We start from the raw sequence: 24,108 nt of genomic DNA, 5'->3' as shown, positions 1-24,108 counted from the left end.
CTTCTGGGTTTTCCCAGTGCACCAGGCCTGAGCACTTGTCTCATGCATCCAACCTGGGCTGGTGATCTGTTTCATCCTAGGTAATATACATGTTTCGATGCTGATCTCTCGAAACATCCCACCCTCACCTTCTCCCACAGAGTCCAAAAGTTTGTTCTGTACATCTGTGTCTCTTTTTCTGTTTTGTATATAGGGTTATCATTACCATCTTTCTAAATTCCATATATATGTGTTAGTATACTGTAATGGTCTTTATCTTTCTGGCTTACTTCACTCTGTATAATGGGCTCCAGTTTCATCCATCTCATTAGAACTGATTCAAATGAATTCTTTTTAATGGCTGAGTAATATTCCATGGTGTATATGTACCACAGCTTCCTTATCCGTTCGTCTGCAGATGGGCATCTAGGTTGTTTCCATGTCCTGGCAATTGTAAACAGTGCTGTGATGAACATCGGGGTGCACGTGTCTCTTTCAGATCTGGTTTCCTCAGTGTGTATGCCCAGAAGTGGGATTGCTGGGTCATATGGCAGTTCTATTTCCATTTTTTAAAGAAATCTCCACACTGTTTTCCATAGCGGCTGTACTAGTTTGCATTCCTACCAACAGTGTAAGAGGGTTCCGTTTTCTCCACACCCTCTCCAACATTTATTGCTTGTAGACTTTTGGATAGCAGCCATCCTGACTGGCGTGTAATGGTACCTCATTGTGGTTTTGATTTGCATTTCTCTGATAATGAGTGATGTTGAGCATCTTTTCATTCCACTCACACTTCTTAATCTCTGAAGTATTCTGTTCTGTAAGCAGAAAAATGAAGTATTTGGATAATAACATTATCAAAATACATCACTGACTCTTCCTAGAAACTCATGCGTATGAATTCAATAAAGAAATGTGCAAAAAATGCAAACTCACAAGCTGCCAGTGAAGGGCTTGGTTGCCTTTTCCTATTATTTCATAGTTCCTTAAGCATTCTAAATGCACATTAATCATTTTTTTCCACCCTGAGAAAAGTAATGAAGTTTCAGTGCTAATGTCCCATGTGGGGCTGGTTTCATGACCATGCAGTGTGTCTTACCCCTGGTTAGTGCTTCTAAAATTCTTAACAAATTTTGTACAGAGGACTTTACATTCTTCAATTTTCACTACACCCACAAATTATATACTGGACCTGATTGTGTGGCAACTTCTAAAACACACCTTATAGGTATCAGAACATTCTTTGGCACAGACCAGGTACCCGATAAAAAAATTGCTTTTTGTTTGAATATGTTAGCAAATTATGGAGAAGGCAATGGCAACCCACTCCAGTACTCTTGCCTGGCAAATCCCATGGACGGAGGAGCCTGGTAGGCTGCAGTCCACGGGGTCGCTAATAGTCGGACACGACTGAGCGACTTCACTTTCACTTTTCACTTTCATGCATTGGAGAAGGAAATGGCAACCCACTCCAGTGTTCTTGCCTGGAGAATACGAGGGATGGCGGAGCCTGGTGGGCTGCCGTCTATGGGGTCACACAGAGTTGGACAGGACTGAAGCGACTTAGCAGCAGCAGCATTAGCGAATTAAAAGATTTAGACAGCATATCATAAAAATACAAATACTTGTATTTAATGCTTAAGCAGAAGAGGTTCTTTTTGAAAAAAATAATTTAATTTATTTCTTTTTGGCTGTGCTGGCCTTTCCTTACTGCACAGGCCTTTCCTAGTTGTGGCGAGTGGGGCCTACTCTAGTTGTGATGCACTGGCTTCTCATTGTGCTATCTTCTCTACTTGTAAATTATGAGCTCTAGAGTCCAGGCTCAGTAGTTGTGGCTCACAGGCTTAGTTGCTCCAAGTCACGTGGGATCTTTCGGATCAAGGATTGAACCTGCGTTCCCTGTATTTCCTGCATTGGCAGGCAGATTCTTTACCACTGAACCACCGGAGAAGCCTCGCAGAAGACGTTCTTACTCAAACTAGAAAATGGAGGCAGGAAGTGAAAAAAAAAAGGGGCAATTAGTTTCTTTTCCCTTCAAATCCTTGAGAATTAAAAGCTGAACATAAATTCCCAGCCTATGAAGCCAAGTAAAATAAAGTAAATCTTTACTTGGAAGAGTAACTTACTATCTTTTAATTTTTTTGTATTGTTTATGGAGCATTTGCTGCAATATATTCAGAAAGATTCAAGTGCTTATTGGTTAATCCATGGAAAACCATTTTCTGCTATTAAATTTAGATTTCAGTGCGTATTATTTCCCTTCTGTTATGATACATTATGAATAGTAACACTTTATTGGTAATTTTATAGACCCATTTTCTCCATGAAGCTCGATGTTTGAAAAATTTCATCTTCTAACCTGCCCAGTATTTGGCGACATATTGGCAGAAAATAAACCTGAAACTCGGGAGGTTGACAGATCAATAATGAGAATGAAAAGAAACCTCAAGTTTTTCAGTCTAACTCCAGAAATTTAGATTCGTCATGTAGATGTGCTGTTTTCAACACAATCTCATACATTATTTTATGCAAATTATAGTTCATACCAAATAGGTGAAGCATTGGCGTAGTCATCATCAAGGATTTCACACAGTCACTGAGTATATCACTGACCTAAACGTCATGGATTTGCTTAGCTTGGGTTGTGGTCTATTTGACACTTATTCAGCCACATGGAGACTAATAGCTCTGCAATTCTGAATTTGCTGCTATTTCTATTGAGGTGACTTAGGTAATGGATTTTGTCACATTTCAAACCTATTATTTCTGTCTAGTATAGAAGCACATTTCTGCAAAAACACACTTGTGTACATATGTGCTCAGGTGCTCAGTCGTGTCCGATTCTTTGCAACCCTATGGACTGTAGCCTGCCAGGCTCCTTTGTCCGTGGGATTCTCTGGGCAAAAATACTGGTGTGTGGGGTGCCCTAAATTTAGGTTTTATGTATTTAATTTCTCAGAAATGCGATTAAGGCTGAGAAAGATGCATCTGGTTACTTTTGTTAGATGCTTATTGGTTAATTGTACTATCACTTGAGAAATATAATTTCTTCTGGAAGAAATAAAAGATCTCTTCAAACTCTGACTTTACTAACCTACCAAAAATTTCTCAGTCCGTTCTACTGGCAGACATTATGCTTTCAGAAAGTAGCACTTTCAGATTAAGTTGAAATATTGGTATGCTGGCTGACACTCACTACTAATTTCACTTTTAATGGGAAAATTTAACTAAAATGGGGTATTGATTTGATTTTGAACTGTATTTCCTTGGAAGAGGTTTGTTTCATTTATTATAAATTGGAAGTTATTTGTCTGGCTTCACCTATAAATTTCCTCTCTGATGTTTTAGAAGAATGAATCAAATAAGAATGCTAAATTTCAAGTTTGTGATATACTTTAATAGAACCATTAAACATGTCTTTTACTTGAGGTTTTTACTACTATAAAACATAAAATTAAAAACTGACATGTATCTAAATTTTAATATTAATGCAATTACATTTTTAATATTTTGAAAATATGTGCATGTAGTTTCCTCTTATTCTTCCCTTATTTGTTTATTATGTTATCATTTATCTTAATACTCAATATTATTTCAAAATGTGAAAAGTGCAAAAAATGAATTATTCTTACTTGGATCTGTGTTTATTGCTTTGTAAATATATTATTAATGGCATTATTCATTTCTAAGAACTAATAAGAGTCAATTTTTGTCACTAATCCTGTATTGAAAATAAAACCTAAAAAAATGTGGTACTAAGAATCAGAAAAGAAAGCAATATGATATTAGATTTTTGGAGAATGCTCTCCATGGACAGAAGCTTCAGGCAATATGGTGATTCAGTGGCATCCCTTTTTATAGAAACAAAGGATAATAATATGTGACAATTATTTTTTTTTTTTGACAATTATTTAAGACCTTTATTAACAGGTGCTTGCAGTTTGTTGACTTTTTTTTTTGAAAAAATCAAGCTGTAAACTTTTATTACAAATTAAAAATGAGGTTCTTAAAAATCTCAACTTGAGGTTCTTAAAAATCTCAACTTATTATTAAGCAAGGTAGGCCATCATGAAGCTTCACAAATGGCATTAGTTTTAAAGAATCTGCCTGTCAGTGCAGGAGATATGGGAGATGAGGGTCGGAATCCCTGGGTTGGGAAGATCCCCTAGAGGAGGGCACGGCAGCCCACTCCCATATTCTTGCCTGGAGAACCCCATGGACAGGGGAGCCTGACTGGCTTCAGTTTATAGAGTTGCAAAGAGTTGGACACAACTGAGCAATTAAGCATGCACAAGACCACTGTAACTCTTCCCTTTCCTATGATACATCTCCAAATATATATTAAGGGATAAGAAATAACAAGTAAATCCTTTTATGAGACTCCTTTTTTTGGAAACTCCTCTTTTAATAATCCCACTGGCTTACCCTTTTGATAAGTATGTTTCTCTAATTTTTTTAGGGAGAGAGTGGGTTCTTTGTAAAACAATTCAAAACAAGAATGTAATGTTATTCTTCTATGGATCAAATTCTAGTGGGATTTTTATCATGGTGAAGTAAATGTAAATCATTTTTAACAAGGCCCCTGAATCATATGCCAGGGAAAATAAAAATATTCAACATATTCTTTTGTTCCCAAGCAGGAACTGTTGGTTAAAAATTCTCCAGAATAGCTCAGCTATAGTTAGGAAGCCCCCTTTCTGTCATCTATCCTTAGTTACCAAGCTAGAAACTTCAGTTTCAGGTCCCAGAACCGTTTGCATCACTAATGTTTCCTATGTTTGGATGGAAAGTTCAAATGAGTGTGTAAATGTGATAACTCAAAATTGTTTGAGTGCTACATTCCATAGGAAAGTCAGCATATGCAAAACACTTTACCAGTTCTGTCTCTTGATTATCCTGAAATTTCCATTTCGTTATTATTTTACAAATTGGAGTAGGGACTCTTCCCTTCCCTACCAAGCTCAGTGGATACACATGAATGTTGAGGATCCAGGGTAGTGAAGGGGTTTGTGGAGCCAAAGGCTGAGTGACTAAGGCTATGGAGAGGTAAATGGTTGTAAGACCAAAGGACATAATCCATATCACAGCACTCATCAACGATACTTGGTAAAGTGTAATGCCTCCATGACCTTTTATTCAATGCCTAAATGAGCTTTATTGAGGTCACTGGGGAAACATTCAGTAGACAGCACCCTTCTAGGTGGCTCAGCAGTAAAGAATCTGCCTACCAGTGCCTGCCAATGCAGGAGACTGGGGTTCGATCCTTGGTTGGGGAAGATTCCCCGGAGAAGGAAATGGCAACCCGCTGCAGTATTCTTACCCAGAAAATCCCACGTGAACAGTCAGTTCATTGGAAAAATGTCTGATGGTGGGAAAGATTGAAGGCAGAAGGAGAAGAGGGAGACAGAGATGAGATGTTTGGGTGACATCACCAATTCAATGGACATGAACTTGGGCAAACCCCAGGAGATAGTGAGAGACAGGGAGGCCTAGCGTGCTGCAGCCCATGGGGTTACAAAGCGTCATATACGACTCAGTGACTGAACAGCAATGCCAGGTGGCTCAGTGGTAAAGAAGCCACCTGCCAATGCAGGAGATGCGGCTTCGATCCCTGGGTTGGAAAGATGCCCTGGAGAAGGAAATGGCAATCCCTTTTAGTACTCTTGCCTGGGAAATCCCATGGACAGAGGAGCCTGGTGGGCTATAGTCCATGGTGTCCAAAAGAGTTAGATGTGACTTAGTGATTAAAAAAAACAGCAAGAACCCTTCTTCCCATCAGGATTCTGAAAAGGTTGAGGAGGGGAAAAGGTGCAAAGGGGCATAATTTCTCTCTCCTATTTTTTTTTCTGATAGTGGCTAAGATGAGCATGTGACTTTGGTTTTGGTAGCCAAATAAGTTCATTAATTCTGAAGTTTTGATGGATTAGATTTCTTTGCCCAATCAAAGAACCAGTACTAAGACACAGAGACTCAGAAGAGGAACAGATCATGTTTCCCATGAGCAGCTTACTGCCTAGAGCCTGGGGAAAGAGGGATGATGCTCACCATTGCATACTCCAGTTTGTTTTCCCCGAATTTATCAAACAGATCCATCTCCATCTCCTCAGGGGTGGATTTAACCGAAGGTGGAGAGAGGCCACGCTTATTCCTTGTGCAAAGGAACAATCTGTCCTCAATGAAAACTCACACCACGGAAATTAGATCATGTAATGACTAAAAGTACAAAAAATGCAACAAGCAGTTCTTACCATCCTGAATATGTCAAATAGAGGCATCATTTATGACAGACGTGTCACAAAGTAAAGTGTTTCTCAATTCCTGCAGCAGGAGGGAAAAATTGGGAATTTGGGATTAGCCGATGCAAACTGTTACATATAGAATGAATAAACGACAAAGTCCTAGTGTATAACACAGGGAACTCTTTCAATATCCTGTGATAAACCATGATGGAAAAGAATAAAGATTCCTATGGGGGAGACATTTTTCTCTGCTAAAATTTATTTATAAGAGAAGGATAAAACAAACCTTCTATGACATGACAGGGTTTGATGTTATAGGACGTCATCGGGTCTTTATTAAAGAATTTTAATAATAGAGTTAGAAAAACTGATTTGACTTTTAGAAAGATCATTCTGAATGGCATACACCATAGATCATGAATAGGAATGGGGTTTGAGGAAAAGAACAGAGGTGAAGAACAGGAAGGTCATTGTGGAGGTTCATCCCAATCTTAGAATTCTGAGAGTCTCAAGCAAGGAAATTGCTTAAAGATTAAGAAAAGTATGCCTATTTGGGCATCTACAATGGAACTAAAAGATAATAGCGCTCATCAAAAAACTCATTGTGAGTTTTTAACCTCTGTGCCGAATCTTTTTTTGTAAGTGTAGATTAATGTCAAAGTGTGACTATTCCTATGGAAGCTTCAGTTCCCTGAATAAAAAAGTAGCTAAAGAAAGAAAAATGATCCAGTGTACTTCAGAGTATTGTATAAGTGACTGACTAAGAAGCATTGATGTAGCAAATATTTTTAATCCTCACTTTGATAGGTATAGAGAGTGCACACATGAATTTCCTGTGTTGCCTTTCATGTGATGTGGTTCTTAGAATGATGTTTTTTGTATAGGGCCCCCAGTTTAGTTATTGTCTGCAGTCATGACACCTGTCAGCAGACACTGATGGACACATTAAATATATACAAATTGTTTATTTTTCCTCAAGAAAGCATTTCAAATTACTGTATCTGTTAACACACAACTGCTGTTTTCGTATTTTGATGCAGATTCAAACAGTATAGAAAAGTCTAGGGGGGAAAGTAAAGTTAAAAAGAACATTTTCAAATTTCACAACCCAGAAATAACCAAATATGATAGCATCATTTCAGACACCTTTCAACCCGTATGTGGAGAGAGATGTTTTTTAAAGGTAATTTTAGGAAAATAATGGAGAGCAGTAGACTGTACATACCAAGTTGCTTCAGTCGTGGCTGACTCTGCAACCCTACGGACCAGAGCCTGCCAGGTTTCTCTGTCGATGGAATTCTCCAGGCAAAAATTCTGGAATGGGTTGCCATGCCTTCCTCCAGGGGATTGTCCCAATCCAGGGATTGAACCTGCGTTTCTTATGTGTCCTGCATTGGCAGGTGAGTTCTTTACCACTAGCACCAACTGGGAAGTCCAAAAGTAGACTACCTTCAATTTTTAAGCATTAAATTTAATTTTGATTACATTTAACAAAAGTACAATCCTCTGAAATAAAAAGGCTTTGCAAAGTCATCTGAAGGAAAAGACTTCAAATAAATGTTTCTCTACCACAACCTAGATTGATTAGGTCTTTAAAAATCTCCCTAAAACTAAAGGAAAAAAAAAGTTAGAGTTCTCATTTTTGTCTTTATTTATATTTAACTGCATGGTTCCATTTTAGACAGCACTGTAAAAAGTGAAGAAATTAATTGTCAAGTTCACGCTTTCTCCTACTTCCTTGCTTGGTTTACATGTACCTTGCCTGTTTCCCCCTCTAAGTCCCTTATGATTTGTTTTTAATCCTTGTAATTGTGTGCCTTTCTCTAAATATATCTTGATGTTGCTCATTTTGCATAAAATATTTTTGTCAGATTTCCCAAGGACTCATCCTAATTTTGATAACTATCTGCTTTTTTCCCCTGGTACATGAAGAGCCATTTCAGTCTTCAGTTTTAATTTTTACCTCAGTAACATTTTCCTCTATGATATATTTGAATATTTCCCCTGTTCCACTTGTTCTGTTTTCTGCATTATGAACACTAGGTATATAATGGAGAACTTTATTTCCTTTCCTATCTAACATATTCTTGATAATTTCTATTTTATTTTTGAATTTTTTTATGCTTAGTTCTTTGTCCCTAGTTTTCTTCCTCTATTTTTTGAGCACCATCAGCTCAATTGTTCATCTTAAAATAGATCTTATGCTTTATTTTAAAATTATTTTTAAGTTACTTTAAAACTATTTTTTAAATGATTGAATAACTTGCCTAAACTCTTCATCTCTATATGGATTTTTCATCTCTCTCTTCTCAATCATTTTTGTAGCTTTTGTATATAGCTCCTAGAATAATTCATTTCTGTTTATTACTTATTTTTGATGAGACCAGTTATCTTTTGAAAAAATAATGAAGAAAGGTATGGTGGAGGAAAAGTATGCTGAGAGACACATGCATTTAGAAGTGACACTTTTGTTGTACTGTTCTCCCTGACTGTGCATGTGAACCATGGTTCTTTGATCTATTTTCTATTTCCTTGGTTTCACCTACAATCCAGTGTTGTCCACAAAATAGATCCTCAAATAGTTTATGAAATAAACACTTTTTGAAACTGATAAAGCCAAAAATTAGATTTCACATACATTTCTCTGAACCGTTGATTTCAGACAGAGACACACAATCACACAACAGTTGTGTCAGGACTCACAAGAAGGCTGGATGGAAGAAACAGTGGCAGTTGGGGAGACATCAACATGTTTTCTAATTGTTGTACTATTTTTAGATACATATTTCTCCAAGTTGCTGCTTAGAAGCTTCTTTTCTTCCATTCAGTTTAGGAGAAATCCTTTCACACTGGCTGAAGACATTGTAACTCAGATGCCTATTCCGGCTTTCCAGGCTGTTTCTAAGTCTTGTGTAATGTGGAGTTAATGAAGTCGTACATCTGAGACCAGCAGTGCCTAGCAACCACATTGCTCTTTAATTCCCAGAGAGCCTAACATTCTCAGGGCTGGCAAGACAAACTAATAATGGTCTGCTTTAGATTCACTGTTACCAAGACCATCAGGAGCTTGATTGACATCTTGAAGGAGGTGAGAGGAAGCCAAGGATCCCAAGAGGTAAAGCCTGGGATTGTCTTTCACTGCTCTGGGAGGAAAATTTCTTCTCCTGAATGGTCAAGTTACCCCAGAGGTGTCATGACAATCAAAACTCCTTTTAAATAAAAGATGTTTGAGGAGATCATATTCTTCAGTTTAACTGGTTTTTCTCTCATTTCCACAATCACTAATTAAATTTGGGGAAATGTCATTAGAGAAGCAGCATTGCTTCAAGATAAAAAGCCCAGAGAGTGACTTCTCCAGGAATCAGTTACTGACAACTTTATAAGGAAGTAAAGTTTGTTTTTGTTTCCTGCCAATAAAATCAAGATTTTCCAACTGTGGAAATTTTTTTTTACCAATACCAGAATATATAAAGAAGAAAAGAGCACGTATGCATTATCTCAGTCATTAGAAATACATTATCATTTTGACGTATTTCTGCTCAGCCCTTTTCTGCGTGCCTATGCCTTTATACCATCTGTACCATACTGAATCCTGTTGATTTTCCCCCAAACATTATATCAGAAACTTCTTTCCACATTATAGGAAAGGAAAGATAATTTTTAATCACTGAGTAATATTCTGGGTAAATGGAGTTATCATAAATGTATTTGATTCCCCTATTGTTGGATATTTATGTTACTCCTAGTTTGTTTTTTTATTGTTATAAATAACATTGCAAGTAAAAAATTGGAGGACATAAACATTTGCCTGCATTTTCTATTTTTTCCTTGAGTCAGATTTCAGACTAATTGGTTCAAGGAGTATAAATATTTTAGGTCTTTTTGCAAATATTTATTATTCAGGCTTGACACACATTTATTTCATCTTTCTAACTTGCCCTTGTGATTTAGCATTTGTTATTAGAAAGATTTGTGTATCCATAAAATGTCATTAGACTCCCATATATTAGGCCGTTCCTTGGTACTATTTAGAGATATGAGTGTGCATGTGTCTAAGTGTGTATGCATGTGTGCCTCTAATGACTGAACCAGTGTTTCTGAACTGTTTTTCATGAAGCATTTCATGAAGCATATTCTGTGAGATGTTAAAGCAGGTGCCGAGGGGCAAAACTGGTTTATGCTCAAATCATGTATGAGCACTGTTCTCAATGCTGTTTACATTTTCTCCACCAAACTATGCACCCATGTCTAATGCCAGCCCCAACGAACATCAGTGAATTACATGAAACCGAATCGGTCAGATTCTCTGGTTTGGTATCAGCCAGACCCCTGTGTCATGGGGTTGGCAAATCCTTGTTTCTGACATGGAATCTTTTTCAGAGTCTATCGAAATTCAGATGGCAAACAATAATTTTGATACTCTCTGCTTCATCTCAGACAAAGATATGAGATGGAGAGAAATGGGTGTAAAGGCTACTGTAACCCTTTTGCATCACAAGGGAATGTGGGCTCACTGAGATGAACTAGATCTGGTCTCAAGGGCCTGGGGCTTCTTGATGAGATACAGAGACTCTCTGTGTATTTTCTTCATATTCTTTTTCACATATTAACTGGGAAAGAACCATAGCTCTACCTAAGGTGAGACAGATGTTAATCAGTGGTTTTACAACCATGTTTTCCCACATAGTAGTAGGGATTTTCATCCTATGCAGTTAGGAGAGATCAAGGGTGCCGTCTGTTAGCAAGAGAATTTTTTATCATTTAGTAATAGTTTTACCTCTTTTTGGTTCTCTGGAATGGTGCAGTTGTACATATTTTGATGCGAGCACACATAAGTCTCTATTACTGTTGTTCTTGTTCAGCTGCTAAGTCATGTCTGACTCTTTGCAGCTCCGTGGACTACGGCATGTCAGGCCTCCCTGTCTCTCACTATCTCCTGAAGTTTGCCCAAGTTCATGTCCATTGAGTCAGTGATGTATCCTCTAATATAAGTCAGTGGTTAGAAAGGGTGGTTGTTGGCAGCTATGATATTTATTTTCTCAAGGGACCAGTTGGAGGCATTGTTCTTGATTATTTACAAAAATTTTACATTCGTCGTGGACTGCCAAAAAATCAAGGGCATAATTATTTACTGAGAACACGTGTTGAATACTTGTGACACATATTGTTTTATACTTCCTCAAAGGAAAAGATGACTATCCACTAAATAATGTAAAATTATACCCATTATAAAAAACATCGTAAAATTAATCAGATCTTTGTTTTAACCAGCTATCCATCTTAATGATTTAATATATACTTGCATTGCTATAGAACCTGAAAAAAATTTTTTGCATTGCCAAATTAATTTCTAAAAAGTTCAAGCATCAGGAAATAACAAGGAGGTTAAGAGATGTGTCATAAAAAGGGAAACTAAACTGTAGCAGAGATGATGGAAGGTTCTCAGAGAAAAATATAGGAAAGGGAATTTACTTAATATTTTACAAGGTTATTCTTTTCACAGGATTGAGATTAATTTCCCTTTAATTCTCACTCTTGATCCTATCTCTACTCTTCAGCTCTACATTTTTGTTGTTGTTTAGTCACTAAATTGTGTCTGACTCTTTTGCAATCCCATGGCCTGTAGTATGCCAGGCTCCTCTGTCCATGGGATTTCTCAAGCAAGAATAATGGAGTGAGTTGCCATTTCCTTCTCCAGGGGATATTCCTGACCCAGGGATCAAACCCACGTCTCTGGCATTGCAGGAGATTTCTTTACCACTGAGCAACCTGAGAAGCCCTTGGAACTACACAGAACTGGTTTAATTCACTTCCCAGTAATAGCCCTTCATCAATGAGAACAGCCATCATTATTTCCAAGAGTGTCTAGTGCTGTCCATGCACATTTGAGTTCACATATTTCCTCCAATATTTATACATACATATAAAATTCATCCTGAGTGTTTGTATTTATGTGCACTTTCAGCCCTGCATGCTATTTGCCAAATGATATCATTTTTAGGTAATTAGTCTTCTCTTTTCTCTTTTGACCCTTCTCAGTAATTAGGAGGACATAGATGTATACTTGTTCTCACCCACTGCTGAGAGTGAAGGCGTAGTTATAGGAGTCTGGAATAGAAATTCTCCTAAAGGCCCTTCTTCTCTGATAGCTCCCAGAAATCAAACTGTTAACCTCCTCCTCAATCCTGAGAGGCATCTTGACTCGTGAGATCCTCTTTTGATATTTGAAGACTGGCAGGACCCAACACCATTATCACCTCTGTTGGCAGATCCTTCTACTCATGTGGGCAATTCAGTTCCTGGAGGCTCAGGCAATAATTATTAGTTGTTTCAAGAAAGTCCAGCCTGTCAAATACAGGTCAGATCTCCTCTTCTCTACCCACTGCTCCCATTTTGTTGTACTAAAGCCACTTACAATTTTCAGATATCTATGGATTTCATAAGACTGCAACTGGTGCTCATCTTTAAAACAGGTGGTTTTTGAAGGAAATTTTAGCCCCTAACAACTTTTTAAAGTTAAATAATTCATGTAAGGCATGGGGATTTGTTGAATAATTTATATGCTAATATTCAAAAGGAGGAGCTCATTTGCATCAGAAGTAGAGGTCAGCAATAGCTCAAACACCTATGAATTGAAATGGAACTTAGAGAATCAGATGAGATCGGGCATGTTCACCGTGGTGTGGCTGCAGACAAAACTGGGCTTCCCTTGTGGCTCAGCTGGTAAAGAATCCACCTGCAATGTGGGAGACATGGGTTCAATCCCTGGGTTGGCAAGGTCCCTTAGAGAAGGGAAAGGCTACCCACTCCAATATTCTGACCTGGAGAATTCCATGGACTGGATAGTCTGTGGGGTCACAAAGAGTCAGACATGACTGAGTGACTTTCAACTTCACTTTAGAGAATCAAGGTGTTTGGGAAAATTTTTATGTGATTGCAATTATCAGTGTAATCTTATGTTACTCTATGTACAAAATATCGAGAAGACTGAATGTCAAAAGACACTTATGTAAGGATGTAGCAACCTTGTAAAATCGGTGGAAACTTCTTAAATCTGGGGGGAAACATGTGCTGTAAGTCTGAGGCATGAGGAAAAACTATTGGAGATTTTGCATACTTAGCATTTTATACATAGAACATTGCCCTTTAATTATGTTGACCCTTTCCCAAGGTACATGCCCTTTGAGGAATTTCCCATAGTAGTAATTATCTAAGCCTCTTTATCACTACTTTGCAAGTAAGGACTTTTTATTTTTTCTTTCTCAGAAGGTCTTAAAACCCTTACTTTTAAAATTAAGCATATTTTATCAGGCTTGAAAAAAACAAGGAGAGGGGGTAGAGGAAGAAATGACTGGGAGTTTGGAGTTAGCAGATGTAAACTATTATATGTAGGATGGATAAATAACAAGGTCCTACTATATAGCACAGGGAACTATATCCAGTCTCCTGTGATAAATCATAATAGAAAAGAATATAAAAAATGAAATATATATGTGTATAACTGAGTTATTTTTATGTACAGGACAGATTGGCACAATATTATAAATCAACTATACTTTCATAAAAATTTTTTTTAAATTAAAGAAAGTAAAACAAAACAAGCAAAAAATATCCCATAGCACTAAAGAGAAATGAGTGAGGTGAGAGAGGAAAAACAGAAAAAAGAAACACAACAAAATAACTTCACTTATAGCAAAAACAAAACAAGCATAAACAAAAGACCAGTAAAGTTAAATTCTTTAGGTTTTATTGTGTTTCTACTCTTCACAGTGACCATACAAGGAATAGAGTATGTAATAATTAAGAAACAAAGTAACAAGAATTAATAGACTATAGTTCTGGCTCTGAAAAGTTTTTTCCAGTGCAATCAAGGAGGCAAGCACACAAAATTAAGAGTGTCTTGTGATACCTTCTGTAATAAAGTTACTTACCAGGGACCTGGAGAACCACAGAGAACCAAGTTAGGCTTTCTGGGAGGCAATATTTGAGCTTAGCCTTGCAGAATGACACCTACCAAGAACAGATACAAGAAGGGAATAATGTGTACAAAGGATAGAGAGGCAGAGCACACTGGATTTTTGTGAATGAGGGTTGGCTCAGTTTTTAGGGAAAGCAGAGGCTGGTTGGGTAATGAAATATGTGGATGGTAAAGTAGGATGAGTTTCCCTGGTGGCTCAGCGATAAAGAACACGCCTGCCAAAGCAGGAGTTGCTGGTTCGATTCCTGATTTTGGAAGATTCCCTGGAGAAGGAAATGGCAACCTACTCCAGTATTCCTGCCTGGGAAATCCCAAGGAGAGAGGAGCCTGGCAGGCTACAGTCCATGGGGTCAGAAAGAGTTGGACACAACTTGATGATTAACAACAATGACAAAAATTTAGGATAGAGTTGGAGTATAAATGGTCATGTACTGCCATAGCAAAAATTTAAAACTTACTCTAGAGGCAGTGGGAAGGCCATTGAAGTATCTTATCACATAATAATTTATGTGGTAGAAAGAAAATTCAAATTGTAGAGAATTAACTGAAATTTTTCCTGTAATACCTCTCAGACGTTTAAGGTAGTCATGCTTGTTTCAGAAAAATATTTTTCATATTTAAACTGTCAAAGAGAATGATAGGGTGCTTTTTGCAGGCTGTGTTTGAAAAGATCATTTAAGATAATTTTACACATGTGTAAATATAGTTTTTTTTTTAATCTCAGTACTAAGAAAATGATGTTGATAGTTTCTAATTAAATATGTTAATTTAATAAGTTCAAATATATTCAAGGGAATTTAAAAATTTTTTAACTTTAAAACATTCACTTTTTTTTTTTCTGGAAGAAGAAAGTATGGTTTGCCCAATCTCTTAGAACTCTAATACAAGAAAAATGATAATTCATCTCCTTGCTCCTGACTGTCGTGCTAACACCCTGACACTGCCACTTGCTTTACTTGTTTTTAGTAACGCACAGTCAAGAGGAATCCTACAAACTGCTTTGCCAAGATGAAGTTATAAATTTTTATTCATTTCGGGAGTAAGTAGTTAGGGAGTTACAGTTATGTTTTTATCCTGTCTCCATTTTCCTGAGTTTTACTTACAGCAAACCACAAGTAAAAAGTGGCAAATCCATTACTGAATCTTTTATAGTATCCTAAGTAACTCCCCATAGCTATGCAATAGAGCTCATAGCTAATTTCAGGTCTTTTTCTGATTTGCCTGTGGCTCTCATTTGACAGTGCTAATGTCATCATTTTAAGGCAGTTTCAAAACAATCTAGAAGCTCGTGATCCTATTAGAAGATATCACCTGAATATCTAGAGTTACAGGGCAATGATTTAAAGGAATAGTAGTGTTATGTGTAGATTTCTATTAATTATAGACTATCAGGGTATCATATTCAAGGTTGAGCAAATATCTAATGATTTGAATGTACAATATGACTCAGAAAAAGCACAAAAAAGGTAGTGAATTACTTTTTCGCTTTGATTTTTAAAAAATCAACTTTCTAAAGATATAATTTATATACATGATAAAATCCACTGATTTTAAGTTCATGACTAGATGAGTGAAAAATGCATACACTGGTGCGACCACCACCAAAATCAGTCCAGAGAACATTTACATCATCTCTTTCTTTCATGAACGTTTTCAGTTATATTTCTGCTTTTTGCTCTAGTCAACCACTGTAACCAATCACTATAGATTAAATTTACCTTTTGTAGAATTCTCTTTAAATGGAACTATAGAATGCAAACTGTTTTGTGTCCAGCTTCTTTTTCTTGGCCTATTTTTTGAGAATCATCCATGTATGAATCAATAGCTTCTTCCTGTTTATTGTTGAGTGGTATTCAATTTTATGGCTATACCGAAATTTGTTAACTTACTCACTAATTAATATTGATGGATATTTGGGTAACTTCAAGTTTACTATTGCAAATAAACCTCCTATATCATATGCCTATATAATTCTTTGTGTGGACACAAGGTTTTATTTGTCTTGAGTAAATACCTGGTGTTTAATCTTATGAAAAACTGTTTATTATTATCTAAAGTAATTGTATAACTGTACCATTTTATGCTTCCAGAAATGTGTGAAAGTTCAAGTTGCTCCACCTTCTTCACAATATTTGAAATTACCAATATTTTAGTTGGTAAAATTTATTTAAAATATTAAAATTTAAAATATTTAGTTGGTAAAAATTTGGTGAAATTAGCAAAATTTTAGTTATTCTATATGTAGTGATATATTATTGTGTTTTTAAATCTGCATTTCTCTGAAGGCAAATAATTTTGAGCATATTTTCGAATGTTTACTGATCATTTATATTTGCCTGCTTTTCAGTTAGGTAGTTTATCTTTACATATGTATATATAAGTATTTATATATATATATTCCTGCTTATATACTGAAATACATCTGTTGATTTTCCAATATTAACCCATACTTACACTCCTGGGATTAAATCCATTTAGTTATGATTTTATCCTTTTTAATTATTTTTAATTTTATTCACATATACTTTTAAAAATTAATTTATTATTTATTGAAGGATAATTGCATCACAAAATTTTGCTGTTTTCTGTCAAGCCTCAACATGAATCAGCCATAGGTATACATATACTTTTAAAAGATATTTTCATCTGTGTTATGAGAACTAATGATCTGAAGTTTTCTTATATCTTTTATTTTGTTATTGTAGTAATATACTGGCCCTTGCATTTACAACAGCTTTTAATCTATGCCTAGTTTAGACATACTACTGAGGCATTTTCCTTCTAGAGTTTCTCTTGAATGCCCAGGTGTTCAAGAAGGACTCTACTCTTCAGCCAGTATGAATGCAAATGTCTCCCAGGCCCGTATAAGCTCTTCTTCAGAGCTCAGCCCCACACTTTGCTTTTTATCCTGACTTGTGGGTTTCTAAACTATGCATCATGACTTTATATTCAGCAAGAGTGGAGGGGACCACTGTGTGTATTTCTGGAGCGCTGAGTCTCTCAGACTTTCCTCTCTAAAACTCTGCCCTTCAAATTCCAAGCTCACTGACTCACATGTCTATGTTATCAACTCAGTGACATGTCTTTATTTTGATCCAGATCCTTCTCCCTGCACCATGGCCTGAATAGTGTCTCCAGGTAGAAAGCCGAGAAAGTTGTGGGGACCACCTCATTTGTTTCCTTTTGTTGAGGGATCAGGATCCCCTGTTGCCTGCTGTCTAACGTCTGAACATACTTTTTGAACTTTTTTTTGTCCAGTTTTCTAGTTATTCACTTGTGAGGGCCTATGTCCATTTCCTTCTACTCTGTCATGATGAGAGGCAGAAATCCAGTGCCTTACTTTTGTTGTTTAACACCAACTGAGTGAAGCACAGTGTCTGATCCAGCCCTCTTTGGATGAAGTAAGTGAAACACAGCATGAATGAATAAAGCACTGGGTAGTTTTTCTAGCTGAGCAGCAATATGTGCCTTCTTATTTGAAAGAGGCCAATAATAGACATCCATTCATCAATTGGACAGTTACTGAATCCAAAACCAGTTTGGTCAAATGGCAAGGCTTAGAAACATGACTGAGATCCCTTAAGAACTGGCTATTTACTTAAAGATCCAGGCATTTTTTATGAGTTTTGACTCATATATAGATTTAAAATCTAGTTAGATTTATTTAGGACTTCCCTGTTGGCTCAGAAGTTAAGAATCTGCCCACAATGCGGGAGACCTGGGTTCGATCCCTGGGTCAGGAAGATCCCCTGGAGAAGGAAACAGCAACCCACTCCAGTACTCTTGCTTGGGAAACCCCATAGACAGAGGAGCCTGCTGGGCAGTTCATGGAGTTGCGAAGAGTCAGACATGACTGAGCTTTAGATTTATTTGAATATCATTTGTTTCCACCTTCATAAATTGCTGTTGTTCAGTTGCTAAGTCGTGTCTGACCTTTGCAATCCCATGGACTTCAGCATGCCAGGCTTCCCTGTCCTTTACCATCTCCTGGAGTTTGTTCAGATTCGATTCCATTGAGTTGCTGATGCTATCCAACCATCTCATCTTCTGTTGCCCTCTTCTCCTGCCCTCAATCTTTCCCAGCATTAGGGTCTCTTCCAATGAATTGGCTCTTTGTGTCAGGTGGCCAAAGTATTGGAGCTTCAGCTTCAGCATCAGTATCAGTCCTTCCAATGAGTACTCAGGGTTCATTTCCTTAAGGATTGACTGGTATGATCTTCTTGCTGTCCAAGAGGCTTTCAGGAGTCTTCTACAGCACTACAGTTCGAGAACATCAAATCTTCAGTGCTCAGCCTTCTTTATGATCCAAATCTCACATCCTCATGACTACTGGAAAAACCATAGCTTTGACTATATGGGCCTCTGTAGGCAAAATGATGTCTCTGCTTTTTAATATGCTGTCTAGATTTGTCATAGCTTTCCTTCCAAGGAGGAAGTATCTTTTAATTTTGTGGCTGCAGTCACCATCCTCAGTGATTTTGGAGCCCAAAAAAAGAAATCTGCCACTGTTTCCACTTTTTCCCCATTTATTTGCCATGAACTGATGACACGATCAGATGCCATGATCTTAGTTTTTTGAATGCTGAGTTTTAAGCCAACTTTTTCACTCTCCTCTTTCATCCTCATTAAGAGGGTCTTGACTTCCTGCCTCTACAACTTCATAAATAGTACATGAATAAAGACCCAGGAAAATTCTTCAACTGATTGGATTTATGCAACACAATTTTATATAATTTTAACAGTAGGCCTCAGTTAGGAGTAGGGAGAACTGAGATCAGTATGCTGTGAAAGTGGAACACTGCCACATTATTTTGTGGGCTCAGAATATTAACATCTCAATTGAGTCAATGAAATATTATAAAAATGAAACTAATGATTAAGGCATATGATAAATATATCATGAGGGCATATATATTTTTCAATCATGATTTTGAATTATGGTGAAATTTATACTACTTATTCATACCAAATTGTCTATTTCCTTTTATGACTAGTAATAAGCAGTTATAGAATGAAGTTAGAGTTTAGCACTTAACCATAAACTCCTGAAGCAAAGTGGACTTTCAGGAAGTCAGACAGTTGACTTAAGTCTCTGATAACAGAGTATACCAACCACTAGTTATTTTATGTATTACTGACATAGAGGTAAAATGAGAATGTAGTTTGAAAATGACTACTGTGCTTTTTTCTCTTACCTTTTTGAATATAAGACTTTTGCCCTAGTTCCCCAGGGGTAGACATTGCCCGGGACTATTTTAGGACCTGATGGTGTAGAATACAAGGAGAAAGATTTAGTTGATATTCATCTTTTGATATGCAAAATAAAAAGCATACCACATGTTAGCCTTTCAGATCTTGCCGTAGCCTTGAAAATGAGTTTTTCCAAATTCCTTTATTCCCTGCTTTAGCAAATTAAGTTTCAAGGACTCTCTTCACAGTTTTCTCTAAGTGTAAAGAATACACTCTATCCTTCTACGACAGGCCTTCTTGATAGAAGGAAGATATAAGGGAAATAGGAGAAATCTCTTTCCCGTTAAGATTGGCCCAGGTATTTGTATAATGAAGATTGGAAAGAAAAGAAGATGCTAAAGCATTCAGCTGTGTATGTCTCAGTTTCTTTTTGGGGCTTTGGTTGTAGTTAACTCAGGGGATCGCTAAGATTGGGGAGCTCAAGAAAGTTAGGGCTCTTGAACTAGTACTTATCTGGGTTTCCAGAATGAGGCTACGCACATTAAAGTTGGGGAACACTATTGATCAGATGGATACTTTAAAGTTTACAAACTCTGGGCTAAGAATCAGGACCATTTCAGGAGGCAAGATGATCCCAATAGCACAAGATAGAGCGAACCATTCTGCCTGGGGCCAGGGGAAGGAGAAGCTTTAGACTCAGGGGGTGCGGCCATCAAGGACTCAAAACAGACTGAATAACAAATGACTGATGCTCTGTATGAGAGCTTCTAGAGTCAAAACACTGAATCATGAATTACTAACTCTAAACTGTAGCAAAAGAAGCAGGTAGTACTCTTGCCTGGAGAATCCCTTGGACAGAGGAGCCTGGCGGGCTACAGACCATGGGATCACAGAGTCCGAGTGACTCACACACACACACACACACACACACACACACACACACACACACACACACACGTCTCATAATGTTAAGGTGAATGAAGGCCATCATAGCCCTTTAGGACAGTGCACAGCAGGGAGCGCACATCTGAGAATTAGCCTGTCATCATTTCTATCTATGCCTTGGAGGGAGGGGGGCCCACAATGCCCTCAAGGACATCTGTGCTCTACATTCCTCCCTTCTTTCACTACTTAGGAAGTTTGAGGGCAGAGGAGACTATTAGAGACACTGAGAAATTTTATCCACGGAAAATGAACCAAATACGATTTAATCCCTAATCTATAGATTTAACCGGAATTGGAGAGTTAATCAATTTTTGCCCTCACTAGAGGGTCAACCCAGGGTCAACTAAAGGAGTTTCCCAGGTGGCTCAGTGGTAAAAGAATTCACCTGCCAATGCAGGAGACTCAAGAGATGCGGGTTTGATCCCTGGGTCAGAAAGATCCCCTGGGGTAAGAAATGGCAACCCCCTCCAGTATTCTTGCCTGGAAAATCCCATATATAGATGAGACTGGTGGGCTACAATCCATGGGATCACAAAGAATTGGATGTGACTGAGCACACACATGCATGCAGAGGGTCAACCACAGGGATTCTTTGAGGATAGGAATTTTCTAGAACAAGATTAAAAGTCTTCATTTCCTCTGCATGTTTAACCTGAATTAAAAAATCACTGTAATTAGTAGTTTGTAGTTTTGATGTAAATTTTAGACAAATTATTTTCATTTATATGAGTTGTTTTCATTGAACATGGAACTCTAAAATGTGCAAAGTTCTATTGAAGTACTCTGGCAGGTTCAGCACACATACACATAAGTCCTATCATTTTCTGCCCCTCCTCTAACTTCTGTTTTCATCCTTCCACAATCATACCCACCACACCATCATGAATTAGTCAAAAAATTGTTCTTTTTGCTGAGACAGGAAGCAGGTTATACAAGTTGTTCAACATGACACTCTAGGCAGCAATACTAATTGCTCACAGTTGGTAGGAGAGAAGAAATGTATTTTGCAGCTCTGTACAATGAGGGACCCAAAGGTCTTTGAGATATGGTCTCCACCTTCAGGTGAATAATCAAGAACATAAATCATGTGTAGAAGTTGACTAGTAAACCAGGTAACATGTGATGTAGGATGTATGAGTGGAATAAATGAATGATCTAGAATTTCACACAAGGAAGAGAAAACTGGGGCCTGGGAACATCAAAACAAAGTTCATCAGAAATGTGGTTCATCAGATGTACCATAAAAGTAATTTGGAGAAGACACAGGAGGGAAGTCATTGATATTGTGAGTGGCCCTCAAATTCCTAAGTAAACTGGAATAATCCAAGTATGCATTTTATAAAGCGTTTGGGTTCAAAACCTCACTCTACCACTTACCAACTGTGTGAACTTGGATGAGTGACCTCAACTCTTTGAATCCATTTCCTCATCTATGATAAGGTGGACAGTAATGACCAAATACTAGCATGTTTTTTCTTGAAACCCTTAGTTTGCTGTTTATTGCTTATTTATTTCATCAAGCTTTAAAAAAATTTTATTTACTTATTTTAATTGGAGGACAATCACTTCACAATACTGTGGTGGCCCCTGCCACACATCGATAGCAATCAGCCACGGGTACACATGCACCCCCCCATTCTGAACCCCCCTCCCAACTTCCTTCCCACCCAACTCCCTCCCCACCCCATCCCCCTGGGTTGTCCCAGAGCACCGGCTTTGAGTGTTCTGCTTCATGTATCGAACTTGCACTGGTCATCTATTTTACATATGGTAATGTACATGTTTCAATGCTGTTCTCTCATATTATCCCACCCTTGCCTTCTCCACACAGTCCAAAATCCTGTTATTTACATCTGTGTCTGTTTTGCTGCCTTGCATATAGGATTGTTGTTACGGTCTTTCTAAACTCCATATATATGTGTTAATTAATATACATATTGGTGTTTCTCTTTCTGACTTACTTCACTCTGTATAATAGGCTCCAGTTTCATCTACCTCTTTAGAAGTGACTCAAATGTGTTCTTTTTTATATCTGAGTAATATTCCACTGTGTATATGTACCACAACTTCCTTATCCATTCGCCTGTAGATGGACATCTAGGTTGCTTCTATGTCCCAGCTATTGCAAACAGTGCTGCAATGAACATTGAGGTACATGTGTCTTTTTTAATTCTGGTTTCCTGGGTGTGTCTGCCTAGCAGTGGGATTGTTGGGTCATATGGCAGTTGCATTTCCATTTTTTTAAGGAATCTCCACACTGTTCACCATAGTGGCTGTACCAGTTTGCATTCCCACCAACAGTGTAAGAGGGTTCCCTTTTCTCCACACCCTCTCCAGCATTTATTGCTTGTAGACTTTTGGATGGTGGCCATTTTGACTGCTGTGAGATGATACCTCACTGTGGTTTTGATTTGTATTTCTCTGATAATGAGTGATGTTGAGCATCTTTTCATGTGTTTATTAGACATCTATACGTCTTCTTTGGAGAGATGCCTGTTTAGTTCTTTGGCCCACTTTTTGACTGGGTTTTTTGTTTTTCTGGTATTGAGCTGCATGAGCTGCTTGTATATTTTGGAGATTAATTATTTGTCAGCTGCTTCATTTGCTATTATTTTCTCCCATTCTGAAAGCTGTCTTTTCATCTTATTTAGCATTTTTAAATGTGTTTTTTATTGTGGTAAAAATCATGTAATATGAAATATACTATTTTAACCATATTTAACTCTACAGCTCAGTGGTACTAAGTACATTCACATTATTGTGCAACTCTCACAATCATCCATCTCCCAAAATTTTCACCTTCCTAAACTGAAACTCTGTCCCCATTAAACATGAACTCCCCATTCCCTCTCCCCTCCCCAAGCCCCACCCCCTGACATCCACCAATGTACTTTCTGACTCTATGAATTTGACTAATCTAGGTACCTCGTATAAGTGGAATCAAACAGTATTTTTCTACACCTAATATATATTGGACTGCATTTTTAGGGTTAATTTAATACATCAAACAGATTGTACCTTCTTTTTCTTTTCCCCTGTGCTATACAGTAGCACAATAAGTTCTCAGTAGTTACCTATTTTTATACATAACAGTGTATATATGTCAATCCCAATCTCCCAGCCCATCCCACCCCCCTCCCCCCCTTGGTGTCCATATGTTTGTGTCTGTATCTGTATCTCTCAAATACTAGTATTTTTGAGGATTAAATGAAATACCTTATAAGGCACTGAGTTCAGTATCTGGTACATAGCTCAGCAACATGATTTAACTCTATTTCCTTCCTGTTCATCATTGCCTTTCATCTCCTTTGACTCAAAAAGTTTTTCTTATGAACGATTTTGTTCCACATAGAGTCTTCATATTTCATTTTTTCTTTGTATGAAGGGATGTGAAGTGAAAGTCACTCAGTCATGTCTGACTCTTTGTGATCCCATGGACTATAGAGCCCATGGAATTCTCCAGGCCCAAATACTGGAGTGGGTAGCCTTCCCCTTCTCCAGGGGATCTTGCCAACCTAGAGATCGAACCCAGGTCTCCCACAGTGCGGGCAGATTCTTTACCAGTTGAGCCACAAGGGAAGCCCTTCTTTGTATGATACCCTTCCAATTCCTATTATGGTAAAAATTTAGAAAGGGCCATTAAAATAAATGTTCCCTAAAGGAACTGCAAAACCAAAGTCTTAAACTGCTGCAGATTTAAAAAACTTCACATTTCACAAGCTCTACCTTAAACTCCAAATACAGTTTGCCTCCTCTTGAGAAGAATAGTTAAAATGG

The sequence above is a fragment of the Cervus elaphus genome, chromosome 6, assembly GCF_910594005.1.
Source record: "Cervus elaphus chromosome 6, mCerEla1.1, whole genome shotgun sequence".
NCBI lineage: Eukaryota > Metazoa > Chordata > Mammalia > Artiodactyla > Cervidae > Cervus > Cervus elaphus.
This window is presented reverse-complemented; position numbering follows the sequence as displayed.